General features: G+C 40.4%; 1 non-coding gene across 1 annotated transcript; it reads left to right on the forward strand.

Moving 5' to 3' along the window:
- Nucleotides 1–15007: 15007 nt before the first annotated feature.
- Nucleotides 15008–15111, forward strand: LOC144228832 (U6 spliceosomal RNA). The gene has a single exon (XR_013334279.1). It is a non-coding gene; the product is annotated as a U6 spliceosomal RNA (small nuclear RNA).
- The last annotated feature ends 347 nt before the right edge of the window (nucleotides 15112–15458 follow it).

A 15458-nucleotide genomic window follows, 5' to 3' on the forward strand; every position in this document is an offset into this window, starting at 1 on the left:
TTCACCTCATGTCCCTGCTGGAGGACAGAGATATTCTTTTCTGTTGTGATATCATGGTCCAGCGGGAATAAACACTGAGCAAGTGCATCAGTCTTTCTGGGATTCTCAGAGGGTCAGCTTCCAGCAAGCCTCTTTGTAGAAGCAATGGGACATGAAGGATTCAGGCCTCCTTTGCCTACAGACCCTTACTTGTAAGTTTTCCCAATATAAAGTCTTTGCCTTAAAGTGATTTAAGTCATATTTTGGAATTCTTCCTGAACCTGGGAGCTTGACGGGGAGTTGATCACAAAGGGACTGAACTTGCCTGATGACTTCTTTCTAAATGAATCATTAAGGGGAGAAAATTAATATTTTACTAAGAATGTGTGTGTTTTGTGCTTTGCTCCATGACCAGCACTGGGAGTAGTATCTGACATATAGTAGGAACTCAGTACATATCTGTTCAATGAATAAAAAGAAATTTAAAGAGGAAAGAGACCAAGAGGCCTAGGTAAATTCTCATATCAGTTGAAGAAACCTTAAACAGTCTCTTCGTTATATTCCCTGCCAGGAGACTACTGCTTTGGGGTAAAAGGGTTACCTATCAATTATGAAGATAAATGGGCTTTTTATTTACACCAATCCTGGTCTTCCCCGTCATTTTAGGCTTCTGATAAATTCAACCCCAACTCCAACAGGTTGTTTTATGATTATGTCTCTCTCATGATCTTCCCTTTATCTAAACACATGGGATTAGATATGCCTGTGGGGCCATAGTAAGTTTCGTGTGCCTGTTGTGCTTAGGAATCTGTTAAAATGCAGATTCTGATTCAAAAAGTCTGGAATGAGGTCCAAGATTTTGAATTCCATCAAACTCCCAGATGATGGCGATGCTACTGGTCCACAGACCACACAGGGAAAACAGAAGAGGTAGATGATTGATACCGAAGGAACAATAGGCAAAAGGAAAAAACTGCAAAGAAATTGTCAAAAACCAGAACAGGAAGAGATCAGAAGTTATTGATGTCATGGAGTCAGGTGTGGAAAGATTTTCAACCCACAGGATGTGCTCAACTTGGTGGAATGTTGCTGAGAAACAATAACATGATGATAGAATAGGCTGTGTTGGATTTTGCAGGAGGAGGTATCTGACGATCCTAGGGCAGTTTTAATGGAGTAAGGAGGGTAGATTGCTACAAAAGGATGCAGAGAAAGCAAGCAGTAGCAATAATTGGTTTTATATAATTTCAGGAATAGAAGTTTGAACTTTAGATGCTGAAGAGAAAAAGGAAGCAGAGAGGAGAGGTTGAATACGCAACGGGAGGTGTAATTGATGGAGAAAAAGCCCTGACAAAGGTGGGAGGTAACTGCAATTAGATTTAGACAAGAGGCCAAAAGGGATTGATAAAGATTGAAGCCTGGACTTTGAAGGAGGAAACGGGTGTCTGAAGGAGCCTTCCATTTCTCTATGAAGAAAGATTGGAGTTGCCCATAGAGGAGTGACAGAAGAAGGTGGTATGAAAGGCAGTGGACTCAAGGAAAATGGTGAAGATGTGAAATAGTTTTTGAGGACAATGGCAAAGGGAACAGATCAGGGGCAGGATTTTTTTTAGGTCATACTGAGTTTCCAGTTGAGGTTTGAAGCCTTGACTTTGTAATGATGCCAATGCTCAGCATTATATGTTTTTCCTCCAAGAGAGAGCTCAACAACCTAGGGGCAAGTGCAGAATAGATGACTCATGGTTGTGTTTTCGCTCTTGGCACACATGCCCAGGTGTACCTATTCCCATGTGTAATCTTGGAATTTGCCATTTAAAATATCAAAGATGGAGGGGTGCCTGGGTGGCTCAGTCGGTTAGGCATCTGACTCTTGATTTTGGCTCAGGTCATGATCTCATGGTTCATGGGATCTAGTCCCATGTTGAGCTCTGTGCTGACAGTGCAGAGCCTGCTTGGGCTTCTCTCTTCCCCCAACCTCCCCCCTCTGCCCCTCCTCCATCTCTCAAAATAAATAAACATTAAAAATATATCAAAGATTTAATTTTTATTTATCATATTTGCAAGTGAGTCTTTGTATTAGAGGAAATCACCCTGATTCCCAGCTCCAAGGGATAATAGGGAGCTGCCACCAAAAATTATAAACCAGGATATTTTATTCTCTAGACCTTTACACGTAGTGTAGTAGCCACTAGCTACATGTGGCTTTTGAGCACTTGAAATATGGCTAGTCTGAAATGAGATGAGCTGTAAGTATAAAATACACATAGAATTTCAAGATGTAAAACTAAAAAAAGAATATTTCACTAATAATTTAAAAATATCAATTATATGTCAAAATGATACGATTTGGACTATATTAGGTTAAATAAAATATGTTGTTATAATTATTTTCACCTGTATTTTTACTTCTGAAATATAGCTACTAATTTAAAATTACATAGAGGTCTCTCATGTTACTTCTGTTGGATAGTGCTGCTCTAGATTCTTCGTTGGATCGACTAATCCTCAACTCAATTACTTTCTGTTTCTGCTTGTTATGTTAATCAGTGTTCTAATGGTATAGCTGTTGCAAGTCTTTCCTAAATTCAACCTGCATTCAGATGACACCTTACTTTACCACCCACCTTTTGCTTGCTACCGTCTGGAGGAACAGTTGAGTCACATCCTTCGGTTAACCACTGATTTTTTTGCCAGAAGTCATTTGGATTGGCAACCTGCCAGTTAGGCAGAAGCTAAAAGCCTGACCCAAACAATAAAACTAGTTATTTCTGTGTGCTGAGCTGATTCTCTCTTATGGGGATGAACTTTTCTTAACATTCACATAGTAAGTCCAGAGTAGAATTCTGATTAGCTGTACTGCGGTCACGTGCATGTTTCTGAACACTTGGGTCAGGAGGGTGTTGCACTTCACTGATTTTATTTATGAAGCCTAAGGCTATGACTAGGGGAGAATGTTTGTTGTCTGAAGAAGGAGAGAGAAAAGTGTGTATGTCTAGTGGATAAATAGTAGTTACTACGGTCTGCTGTGATTATCAAGAAGTCAAGCCTCAGCCTCTCACTTAGGGCAGGGCAAGCTGTGCCTCTGCTTGTTTGAGTGGAAGCCGGCTGGAGGTTACCTACACAAATGTGTGCAACTAAGAATACCAAATCATCCTAAAACATAGACTAGGTAACCTGAACCTAAAACACTCATGCGTTTCCTCATCCATTTACTCTTCTAAAGTCTGTTCTTTAGTATTTGCATGGTTTCATTTGGCAAAGGCATAGAAAGTACTTAGCTATAAATGCTGAGTAATTATATGCTGCTGTAAGTGACCGAGCCATTATCTACAGTAAGTGTGCAACCTGTCATAGAAAAACAGCCTTTGGATTTATCCTGTAGTTAGTCTGTATTGTTATAATTATGTTCCAGAAAAAATGTCTCTTGGCCCACTATAAACATATATATACACATATATGTTTAAAGCCTACTTTAAAAAACCATATACATATATATATATACATATGCATACATATATACATACGTATACATATGTATATATGTATGTATATGGTTTTTTTTAAGTAGACTTCATGCCCAGTGCGGAGAGCCCAATGCGGGGATCGAACTCACGACCCTTAGAGCGAGACCTGAGCTGAGACCAAGAGACAGACCCTTAACCAACTGAGCTGCTCAGGCACCCCTAAACATATTTTAGGAAGAATAAAACCTATATTGTTTAAAATCATGTGGCAGTATTTTTGTGGAAAGAAAACCTAATGTTGGAGTTGGTCAAATGAGGCTAGGGAGTTCTCTTTGATAGGAAGATAATCTGGATATATAAGAAATTTATTTGCTTCTGTTTGTCAGCAGATTTTGATTTTGTTTTTATAGTATGCTTTTCTTTAACTGTTGATTTTGAGATTTGAGGACATGATCTGTCAACAATCATTGAAAAATATGAGGATATCTTTAGCTTCAACTTGCAGTTAGATTAACTTTTATAGCTGTTTACTGTCCTCAGTGGTTCCCCGTTCATTATACCACCACTGTTCAGTAAAGTCATGATAGAGAAACAAAGAATCAGAGATATTAAGACGTTTTTCTAAGGTCAAGTAGATAGTAAGTGGCAGAGTTGAGACTTAAACCTATGCCTTCTCCATCAAATAGTGTGCCTTTGACTACATAGGATAGTATATTTGGCTAATAGTGGTGTAAACAAAGAAGACATTTTATAATTTCATATTAAAAGAAGACTGGAAGCAAATGGCCCCAGGTTCAAGCAGCTAGACTGATATCTCTGATTCTCTCGACCTTTCCCTCTAGGCCACAATATGATTATAGTAGCTCCATACATCACATCTTCACATAACAGAATCAATTTAAAGCAGAAAGAGAAAGATAGGAGACCTTTCTCTCTCTCTCTCTCTCTCTCTCTCTTTCTCTCTCTCTCTGTCTTTCCCTGTGCCTCTTCTTTTCTCTCCCCCTTCCTCCTTTCCTGTTTTCTCTCATTCCCTGTTTCTCTCTCTCCCCCTTCCCCTTTCTTTCTTGATTTTATCTGCCTTTCTCTCTTTTTTTAATTTTCTTACATTCTTTCCTTCTTCCTCTTTTTAGTTAGGAGATACATCTTTCTAAGAAATAATTCTCCAAATATTTCTCCATATATCTCATTGGCTAGAACTTGGTTATATTTTTAACCCCAGTAACAGGGAAGGCAGGAAAAGTAAATATCTGGAATTTTTACTCTCTATCCCTGGAGGCAAATTTCACTATAAAAGGTGATAGCATTGTAAAGCGTTTTGGTAGCCAACAGTGTCTACTACATCTCTATGCTCAAAGTCCAGTGTTCTTTTAATTTTATCTCATCAGATACATCTTTACTGCTTAGAAATAGAAATAGTATTAGAATTTTTCACTTATTTAGAAACCATTTATTGACACATTATTAGACAATACGGTATGGATTCTGGAGCCTTAGTGATTAATAGATACTGTTCTTGTACTTAAGGAACATATGATCAGTGAAGGAAAGCAGGACCTCTTGTAAATCAACATCTAAATGCAATTGTACTGAAAATACGAACTATAGGGGTTTGGAGTAAAGAAACAAACATTTCCTTCAACTGATATTTGGTATTCAAGAACTAAAATGAGCGTATCACCTAGAATCCTACTAGGAAATCTGGCTGCAGTATGGTATTTGGTAATGATGCAAAGTTCTTGCAGTGTTTATTAACACACAGATGGTTAGAAATCCCTATTTTTGGTGGAAAGTGGAAGGCCATGAGTTGAAAATGTAGCAGCTCAATCTGTGTGCACAGTCACACTAAGCTCAAACCAAGTTGTGTACATTGAATTCTTTTGACAACAAACCATTCTCAAGAGCTTTACGTAGTCTTGGTGACTAGTCACGTTGGGATATTGGCCAATTTTGGATCACCATACTAGGCTTACTACTTAATACCACTCTTTTTGTTATCTTTCTTTAGTATACATTCTATTTGGTGCCCTGTAGCCAGAATGCTTGAATTGGGGCATAAAGTTGCCTCCTATTGACATTCCATAGTTTTGGGAACAAAGTTTCAAGCCAGTAGAAGCATGGGCCCTTAACACCTATGAATGAGGTCACTTCAAGCCATTGATGCTAATGTGAGAGTCCAATAGATGAGATGGATCTTCTCCTTGAAATAAATATATCTTTGATACCTAGGTAATTTTAGAGATAGAAATTCTTCATATAATTTTTTACTTAGAGAGTTTTCTTCAGAATATGAAACTTGCGGTTCTTTGACAGTAGATTCTTTGTCATGTACATTAAAAAAGCCTCCCATGGCCTTTGATAGAGTACATTATATACAGTAGGAATTTAATAAATGATTATTTTATTAAATGAGTGATTATTTCTTAGAGTATTCCAGCATATTATTAAAAATAGCTTCAAATTGGAACATCTTCCTTATTGGACATCAAGATTCAGACTAATAAAAATTATTTGCATTTGTGGGGCGCCTGGGTGGCTCAGTTGGTTAAGTGTCTGACTTCAGCTCAGGTCATGATATCACAGCCCATGGATTTGAGCCCTGCCTCAGGCTCTGTGCTGACAGCTCAGAGCCTGGAGCCTGCTTCAGATTGTGTTTCCCTCTCTGTCTGCCCCTCTGCCATTTGTGCTCTTCTCTCTCTTTCTCTCTAAAAAAATGAATAAAATATTTAAAAATTGCATTTGTGGTAAAAATACATTGAATAGTGAAACAGGTTTGGCTTAGAAATTTTTCAAAAATGTTTAATATGAAATAAGACACAAAAGAGTATAAAGCATAAATAACAAATATCCTCGCACTTTCCATCCAGTTAATAAAAAATTTATTTTATTTTAGAGAGAGAGAGCGAGCAGGGAAGAGCAGCAGAGGGAGCACATGGGCGCACGAGAGATAGATAGGGAGAGAGAGAGAGAAAGAGAGAGAGAGAGAGAATCTTAAGCAGGCTCTACACTGAGCATGGAGCCCAACGTGGGGCTCGATTCCAAGACACTGGCATCACAACCTGAGCCGAAATCAAGCGTTGAATGCTCAACCAACTGAGCCACTCACGTGCCCCAAAGTTTATATTTAAATGAATATTTACTCTCTTTTCTTGGATAAAAATTAGGACTTCCACCCTAAATCTTGACAATGAATCAGGAATAAAATTGAGAAGAAAGGTCTATTTTCCTCTGTATTTAACCTTATAGATGAGTTACTGATTATATTTTTACCATTTTATTATATCTGTAAAATATTTATATATTATAAACAATTCAAATAATACAGAGAAAGAAATTAAGCATCTTAAACTACAATTCAGAAAAACCTACAGATGACATTGAGATGTTTCTTATGCATACATGTGGAAATATGTATGCATTTTACATAAATGGGTTCATACCATTCATTTTACTCTGAAAGTTGCTTCCTCCCTCTAGCCCCGGTCTACTACATGTAGTGGATATCTTTCCATTTAAAGAAGAAAAGGATCTAAATCCATTTCATGATGTGCTTAACAAGCGTGATGCGCTTAACATGAAAAGCATATCATGATGTGCTTAACAAGACCTCTATTCATGGATATATATACATTTCTAATTTTTCCATACTATAATCTTTGTTTAATAAATAGTCCTATGCATAGTTTTTTTTAAAAATCCTTTTAAAATAGTTCCTTGGGTAAATTCTTTTTTTTTTTAAATATTTTATTTATTTTTGAGAGAGAGAGAGACAGCATGAGCAGGGGAGGGTCAGAGAGAGAGGGAGACACAGAATTTGAAGCAGGCTCCAGGCTCCGAGCTAGCTGTCAGCACAGAGCCTGATGTGGGGCTCGAACCCACCAACCGGGAGATCATGACCTGAGCTGGAGTTGGATGCTTAACCGACTGAGCCACCCAGGCGCCCCAATAGTTCCTTGGGTAAATTCTTAAAAATGTGTATGGTGAGTAGCACCAGTGTCTGCATATTTGCCCTCCTCATTCTATCTGTACCCTTTGCCATGTTACTTTCCAACACTTTCCACTGTGAGCAGGGCGCCATGTTCCAACCTTGAACTCCGATGACTGGCTTTGGTCCACAGGATGTGAGTAATGTGGTACAGGCAGAGTCTCAGATGTGTTTTTGCAATTGAGCTTCTGCCATCGCCATGAGAGGGACATTCCGAGCCAGCCTGCTGGTTCCTGGAGAGTGAAAGCAGAACGAGCCCAGTTAAACGGGTTCAGTGGAGCTGGGACTGAATCAGAGCCACCGTCCAACCCGCAGGCACCTGAGTGAGCCAGTCAAGGTCGGCAGAACCACACAACCCATCCGCGGTTCTATGAACACCAAAAGATCGTGGATGCCAGTGAGGTTTGTGGGTGTTTGTTACAGAGCATTAATGTGGCAGTAGATAATTGATATCGTGGGAGTTGGCTATTGATTTTTTTTATTGGCACATATATTGTTTAGTTTTTTCTAAGCTTTGATATGTTTTTCTGAATTTTTTTTTAAAGGTGATAAATGCAATTTAGTGGAAGTGATTTTGTACACCCATTCTTTTTTTNGCTTTTGTACACCCATTCTAATTAGATAAAAGTAAAAGACCAAACAAACAAGCGAAAACCTCCTTGGTCATTTACAGACCCCATTCCCATCTTGGATTTTGCATTTATCTTGGCTATGTCTTTTTCATGTATATGAAAATCATGTTAATAGTTAAAATGAAGATGAGTGATTCGTTGTTCAATTACAGAAATAAAATAGAAAAGTTAATTACTAAGAGAAAGAAAAAATGACCAAATTGATAATCTAAATTTATTTATTTATTCATTTGTTTGTAAATGTTTATTTATTTTTTGTAGAGAGCACATAAGCAGGGGAGGGGCAGAGAGAGGGGGAGACAGGATCCGAAGGCAGAGCCCGAAGCAGGGCTCAAACCCACAAACTGTGACCTGAGCTGAAGTTGGACACCTAACAGACTGAGCCACCCCAGGGACCCTAAACTAAATTTATTTTTAAAGTTGGCTGAAAAGATTTTTAATTTACTTATATTTGTATCAGTCTTGTAAACTCTTATAAATGCTATAGCATTTAGTTCTGATCATTAATCGAATTAATTTTATGGCTGTGATTCTGGCCTCACTTTTGTATCCTTGTACCCATGGCCCCATATTAATATTTATGCTGAACTAATGGAAAGTTTTTGTCCATTCTCACTTTAGACTTTGAAATGAGATCATTAGTTCCCATCAGTTAAGCAGAATTGAATTTCATTGTATATTCTGTCCAATTATCCTTGAAATCCACCAATAATCCCCAAACCTCATCTGAGTGATTAGTATCCGTGTATTCTATACCAAGCCTTCCACTCAGAATGGTAGTAAGATGAATATTTTATCCCTTTTCAAACCCACCACTTTTTGACTGTCTTGATTCTTTTAGACTGTCCATTGTGTGTGGCTTGTGTACCTTTCCCATCTGAGTCCATGGTCTCGCCCTTCAACCACATCCTTCCATCTGTTTAGCCTTCCTTGGCACCTGTCATGCCAGCTCTCAACACAGGGGGACCCCACTGAGGAGGGGCACATCTACCACTCCTCGGGGACCTCACTCTACTTCTGTGTCCAGCATTGTTAACAGATGACCACTTTTGAGCAAAAGCTACTGATTATTCAGAGTGTACATTCTTTAACTTACTTTGCTTATAATCTTCATGGTTTCAGACTCTTTTCCATCTACCATCTACACTGCCATTGGTAATTTTTTCAAAATATGATCACATTCCTCCCCTGATTAAAAATATCTAATGAATCTCTTGTGCCTAAATTCTGGGCATGGCACCCCAGGCCTTTCACAATCTGCTGGCCACCTGTTTCCTGGGTTCATTTTCTGCTTCTGGCTGTGGGGAACAGAGGGAGCTAAGGGGGCAGCCAGGATAGAACCGGCCGTCAATCAAGGCCGGGTGCGTGTGACAATTTGTGCCATTCCAGGCGGGCACCACATGACATTCTGGGGCGGCTGCACTCTGGAGGCATAAGGGCGCAGTTTGAAGGTGTAGGCAGGTGTGTTAGGTTGGATTTCCCCTAAATTCCCCTCAAGTTCCTGCAGAACTTGAGATAGGTTTGTGTGAAGTCAATTTACTTGGAAATATGTTCTCAGGGAACAGAAGTACAGGATGGAGGAATGAAACCAGAAGGGAGTGAGTCAATACAGGGGTAGATGATCGACCTGGACGGTTGCTAGAGGCCTCCTGTGTTGGATCCAGCGAGACTTCATGAGGAGCCTCAGGAAATGCATCTAAGAACTGTTTTCTTGGTGGTGATGCAAGAGGGAAGAATGTACTCATTGACTTCTGTTCCCCATGGTCATGAGTGGCTTCGCTGATGTTAATTTCCCTGTACATCTAGGTTAAGAATTCCAAGGGATTCGGAAGACATCTTGGCTGAGTCTCAAAGGAATTCCTGGGTGGAAAGCAAGTGGGAGATAGGGCAGCTTCAGGCAGGGCACGCTCTGGTGGCTCTGGGACAAGGAGGTGATAGAGCTAGTGACTGCAGAAGTGGCTAAAGTAAGAGGTGGGGTTAAGAAGGTTCTGAAATGTGCACAAGAAGTATATGACTCAGGAGAGGTATTGAGCCAGCGTCACTGAGGGAAACCACCTGGAGCAGAGAGAAGTTAAGCTGGACATGAGCCAGGCCCCTGCTCAGAACCTTGCTGTTTGCTCCTCACTGGAGTCCTTACAACTGCCTCGGAGGACCTGATGTGATCTGTTTCTCCCCTTACCCTCCTGATCTCCTATCTGTCTTCTCTCCTGTTGCTTATCCCTTTCTGGCCACACGGGTCTCTGTGCTGAGGCTCTCACATGCTTCTGCCCTAGGACATTTGCCGAGGCTCCGCCTAAAGGAGAGGAGTGCGTAAGGAATGTTAGATTCTTAGATGTCTATCTCTTTCTTCCTTAACATCTTTGTTTACCGGCCACTCTCCCAAGAAGGCGGCTTAGCCACATGGCCTATTAGAAATGTTACCCTCTTGGGGCGCCTGGGTGGCTTAGTCAGTTAAGCATCCGACTTTTGCTTAGGTCATGATCTCGCGGTTCGTGGGTTCAAGCCCCGCGTCGGGCTCTGTGCTGACTGCCAGCTCAGAGCCTGGAGCCTGTTTCAGAGTCTGTATCTCCCCCTCTCTCTGACCCTCCCCTGCTCGTGCGCTCTCTCTCTCCTAGAAATAAATTTAAAAAAATATTAAAAAAAAAAAAGAAATGTTACCCTCTTACATTCCTAATGCTTCTCACCTTTCCCTTTTCCCATAGCTCTTCATCACCTTTTAACAAACTATAAAATTTGCATCTTTATTATGTTTTGTATTATTTTTTTCTCTCTCCCTCTGCAGAAGGCAAGCTCCACAAGACTGGCATTTTGACTGGCTTGTTGGCAAATGATCCCAAGTATCTGACACACAGTTGGTGTTCAGAAATATTTAATTTGGGGGCACCTGGGTGGCTCAGTCGGTCAAGCGTCCGACTTTGGCTCAGGTCATGATCTCACAGTTTGTGAGTTCAAGCCCCGCGTCAGGCTCTGTGCTGACAGCTCAGAGCCTGGAGCCTGCTTTGGATTCTGTGTCTCCCCCCTCTCTGCCCCATCCCCCACCCATGCTCTGTCTCTCTCTCAAAAATAAATATTAAAAAATATATATATTTAAAAGTATCTAATTTTTAAATAAGAAAATCAAAGTGACACCAACGTGAGCTCTTCCCTTAGGGCAGAGCCCCATAGTTATTGCCTTTTGTGCTTTTTTTGTGTCCACACAGCTTGTAATCCAGCCAGTAGGAACAGCAGCTGCCTGCGCCTAATTGGAGCAGGGAGAGAGATGGGCTAGAATTTTAACCATGACCTTCCTTTTATTGAAATTCAAGCAGGGCAGTGGTGAAAACCAAGCAATTTGTTGTCCTAACAGATTTATGAATGACAAACCACAGCTGAGAAGCTTTGAAAGGAAGGCAAAATCTGTCCTAGAAGGGAAAATAATCATGATTATGATATATTTGATCATGGTGTCTTTGTACGATGCTCTAACTTGCTGTGTATCATCTAAGCATTGTAACAAGCATTTACAGTACATAGAAATTACAATCCCCTAATAAACGGAAATGCTCATTATATATTTGTATTTAAGAAGAACTGAGGTAAAAGTCACATAATATAAACCTAACCATTTAAAGCGTGCCATTCAGGGGCGTGTGGGTGGCTCAGTTGGTTAAGCATTGGTCTCTGGATTTTGGCTCAGGTCAGGATCGCAGTTTCGTGAGTTCAGGCCCCACCTCCGGCTCTGCACACTCTCTCTGTCTCTCTTAAAATAAATAAACTTAAAAAAACAAAGTGTGCAATTCAGTGGCATTTAGTATGTCCACAGATGTTGTGCAGCCATTCCCTGTATGTAGTTTTCAAAACATTTTTAGCATCTCATAAAGAAACCCCATACTTTATGCAGTCAGTCTCCATTACCCTGTCCCCACAGTCCCTGGCAAGCCCTAATTTGCTTTCTGTCTCCAGGGGTTTACTTATTCTCGATTATTTCGTATAAAGGGAATAATGGCTCCTTTTACTTAGCATAATGTTTTCGAGGTTCATTAGGTTGTGGTGTGTATCAATATTTCATTCCTAGTAATGACTGAATACTACTCCAATGTACGACGTACGACATTTTGTTTATCTAGCCATCATTTGACGGATATTTGGGTTGTTTCCGTCTTTTGGCTTTTGTGAACAGTGCTGCTTTAAACATCTGTGTGTAAGTTTTTGTTTCAACACCTGGTTTTAATTCTTTGGGCTTTGTCCCTAGGAGTGGAATATACATTTATTTTCACCCACTTTGTGCTGGGACTTTATTTTCTGCAAGACAGAAACATGAAGTGAGGTGGTACTAGATCTATTAGTGAGATCAAATACTAAGCATATTAAGAATATGCTTAGTTTTAAGCATTTAAGCATTTAAGAATATTAAAATGTTGAGATGAGAAAGCAAAAATTTCAAATGAAAATATGTGAACCGCAGGCTGCACATGGTTGCTACAATTAGACTGAGAATTTGACTCCCAGGCACCTGGCAGGTGTCAAAGGCTTTTTAAAGTCAGAAATGAAACCCAGAAGTAAAATGTTTACATGAGCCCTGAAATCTAAAAGATGGGTTTGTCAGGGCACCTGAACGGCTCAGTCAGATGAATATTTGACTCTTGAGTTTGGCTCACACCGTGGTCCCCGCCAGGGCTCATGGGACTGAGCCTTGCATCCGGCGCCACGCTGAACTTAGGATTCTCTCTCGCTGTCTCCCTGTGTCCCTCTCCATGCGTGGTCTCTCTCCCTCTCTTGAAATGAAATGAAATAAAATAAAAATTTAGAAGATATGTTTGTCTATAGAAAAATGAAGAGCTCTGTACAACCAAAGGGGAAAAAAAAAGTTAAAAGGTAACTAGGAAACCAGAGGGAACTGTTTACAAATTGGTAATGAAGAGTCAATGTATAACATGTGAACAGATCATTTTAAAATGTCACACAATTGTGGTGCCTGGGGGGCTAAGTGGACCAGGTCATGGTCTCGCAATTCACAAGTTCGAGCCTTGTGTCCGGCTCTGTGCTGACGGGTCAGAGCCTGGAGCCTGCTTTGGATTCTGTGTTTTCCAATCTCTTTCTGCCCCTCCTGCACTCACTCTCTGTCTCTCTCAAAAATAAATGAAAACATTTAAAAATATTTAAAAATGTTACTCAGTATATTAAAGGGTAAGCAGGATTTGGGAATAAAAAAGGAAGATTCTTTTGAAGGGAGTAAGTAGTCTACTAGATTAGAAAATAACTTAAAAGACAGATAACATTTAGTGTTGATGGGGATGTGGATAAAAGTTCAACGTAAAACAGTGTTGGTGGGAATATATATCTGTAGACCTTTTTCGTAGGGCACACTGATAGCATAGATTGACATAGATCAATGGAATGGAATAGGGAGCTTAGAAATAGACCCGCAGATCTTTGACGAAGGAACAAAGGCAGCTCAATAGAGAAAGAATAATCTTTTCAGCAAATGGTGTTGGAACAATTGGAAATTCATATGCAAAAAGATGAGCTGACATGCAGAGGTTACCCTTCCACAAAAATTAACGTATTATAGTGAAACTTCAAAACACCAGGGATGGAACAAAAATCATAAAGGCTACCGTCGATAAAGGACAGATTACCTACAAAGAAAAGAACATCAGGGTGATATCAGACATTTCATCAGCAATACTGGATGCATAAAACAAATTCCAGCACATTCATGGACAGTGGGAGAAAGAAATGGACACACGGATAGACCTTAGATGTGCATCATCTGGCTGTGAGCTGAGGTATTGTGTTCTGTAACTTGCAAGTCTAGACTTAAAGCCATACAGAGAGCTAGAGTGTAGCCCAGGCCTGGGGGTGGTCTGGGGTACAATTAACTTATAAGAAAGAGAAGTGAGGGGCGCCTGGGTGTTTTAGTCGGTTGAGCGTCCGACTTTCACTTAGGTCATGATCTCGCAGTTCGTGGGTTCGAGCCCCACGTCGGGCTCTGTGCTGACTGCCGACTCAGAACCTGGAGCCTGTTTCAGATTCTGTGACTCCCTCTCTCTCTGACCACCCCCTCCCCCGCCCCCGGCTCACACTGTCTCTCTCTCTCTCTCCTAGAAATAAATAAAACATTTAAAAAAAAAGAAAGAGAAGTGAAAGCAGGCATGTTAAGGAGAAAAAGATTAGTGTATTCAGTCGTGGCTAAGCTAATTCAGTAATGTACGTCTGGATAGCTGTAGTTTTCCTCAACTGCGTATTTATTCTCTTTATACCAATCACAGCAAAGCAGTCACCTAAGATATTCATTTAATCCCTTTGCCATACTGTACTTTCTATAGAGCCTCTCACAGCTGACAGGATTTACTGTAAAGAAAGCCTTCTGGTCAGTGTGATTGCTTAGAGCGTGACAGCTTCTTCTGCTGTAAGAAATGATTGGGGGAGAAAGGCTCTTGCTCAGAAACAATGTAGTTTAGCCTAGTCCGTTAATCAGAAAGTATAATGCTGGGAGATGCAATTTCATCGTGTGGAAAACTTTTGATGTGTTATCTCATCCACTTACCAAATGCAGCCTTGCAATTCAAATCCCTCCATATACCAGCAGATGGATTTTTATGCAAGCACACAGAGATGGGTGCCAGGAGAATGAGAAGTTCCAGAGCACGGCTTCTGGCTCTACCTGACACAGGACTCAAAGAACCAAATTTATAACTGAGTGCTGGTCAGACGGCAGACCTCTCAGCTTAGCCAGTTATGTAAATGCGACTGCAAGAATGATTTGTACCAGGCACAGTTTCGGGCGAAAGCCCCATTGTGGTAGAGGCCTATCCTTGGTCTGCGTCATTTTAAAAGTTTTGTTTTGTTTTGCTTTCTTTCCGCTTTGATTTGACTTTCCTGACTTCTGGGGAAGCGGCTGTAGGCACACAGAGTAAGACCTTTTGTAAATCATAATCTTCATAAAGATATAAGGTCAGCAGAAACCGTGCTCGATTCGGCAGCTAAATGCTAAAACTGGAACCGTACAGAGGAGATGAGTATGGCTTCTGCACAAAATGATGCGCAAATTCGTGAAGCCTCTCCTATTGAAGGAGAAATCAGAAACATGGGAATTTAAAATTTTTGTTTATTAGTTTATTTATTTGAGAGAGACAGACACAGCACAAGTCGGGAAGGGCAGAGGGAGAAGGAGAGAGACCATCGCAAGCAGGCTCTGTGCTGCCAGCACAGAGACCAAAGTGGGGCTTGAACCCAAGAACTGCAAGATCATGACCTGAGCCAAAACCAAGAGTCTGACGCTTAACCAGACTGAGCCACCCACATGCCCCACTGAAACATTGAAATTTTAATCCCTCCCTGTGGTATCTTTATAAGGTCAACAGGTAGGAATTTTCAAGAATTGGCTAAACAGATTTTAAAGCATTGTCTTTGGGTTCT

Source organism: Crocuta crocuta, unplaced genomic scaffold (genome assembly GCF_008692635.1).
Source record: "Crocuta crocuta isolate KB4526 unplaced genomic scaffold, BGI_CrCroc_1.0 scaffold253, whole genome shotgun sequence".
In the NCBI taxonomy this organism is placed as follows: domain Eukaryota; kingdom Metazoa; phylum Chordata; class Mammalia; order Carnivora; family Hyaenidae; genus Crocuta; species Crocuta crocuta.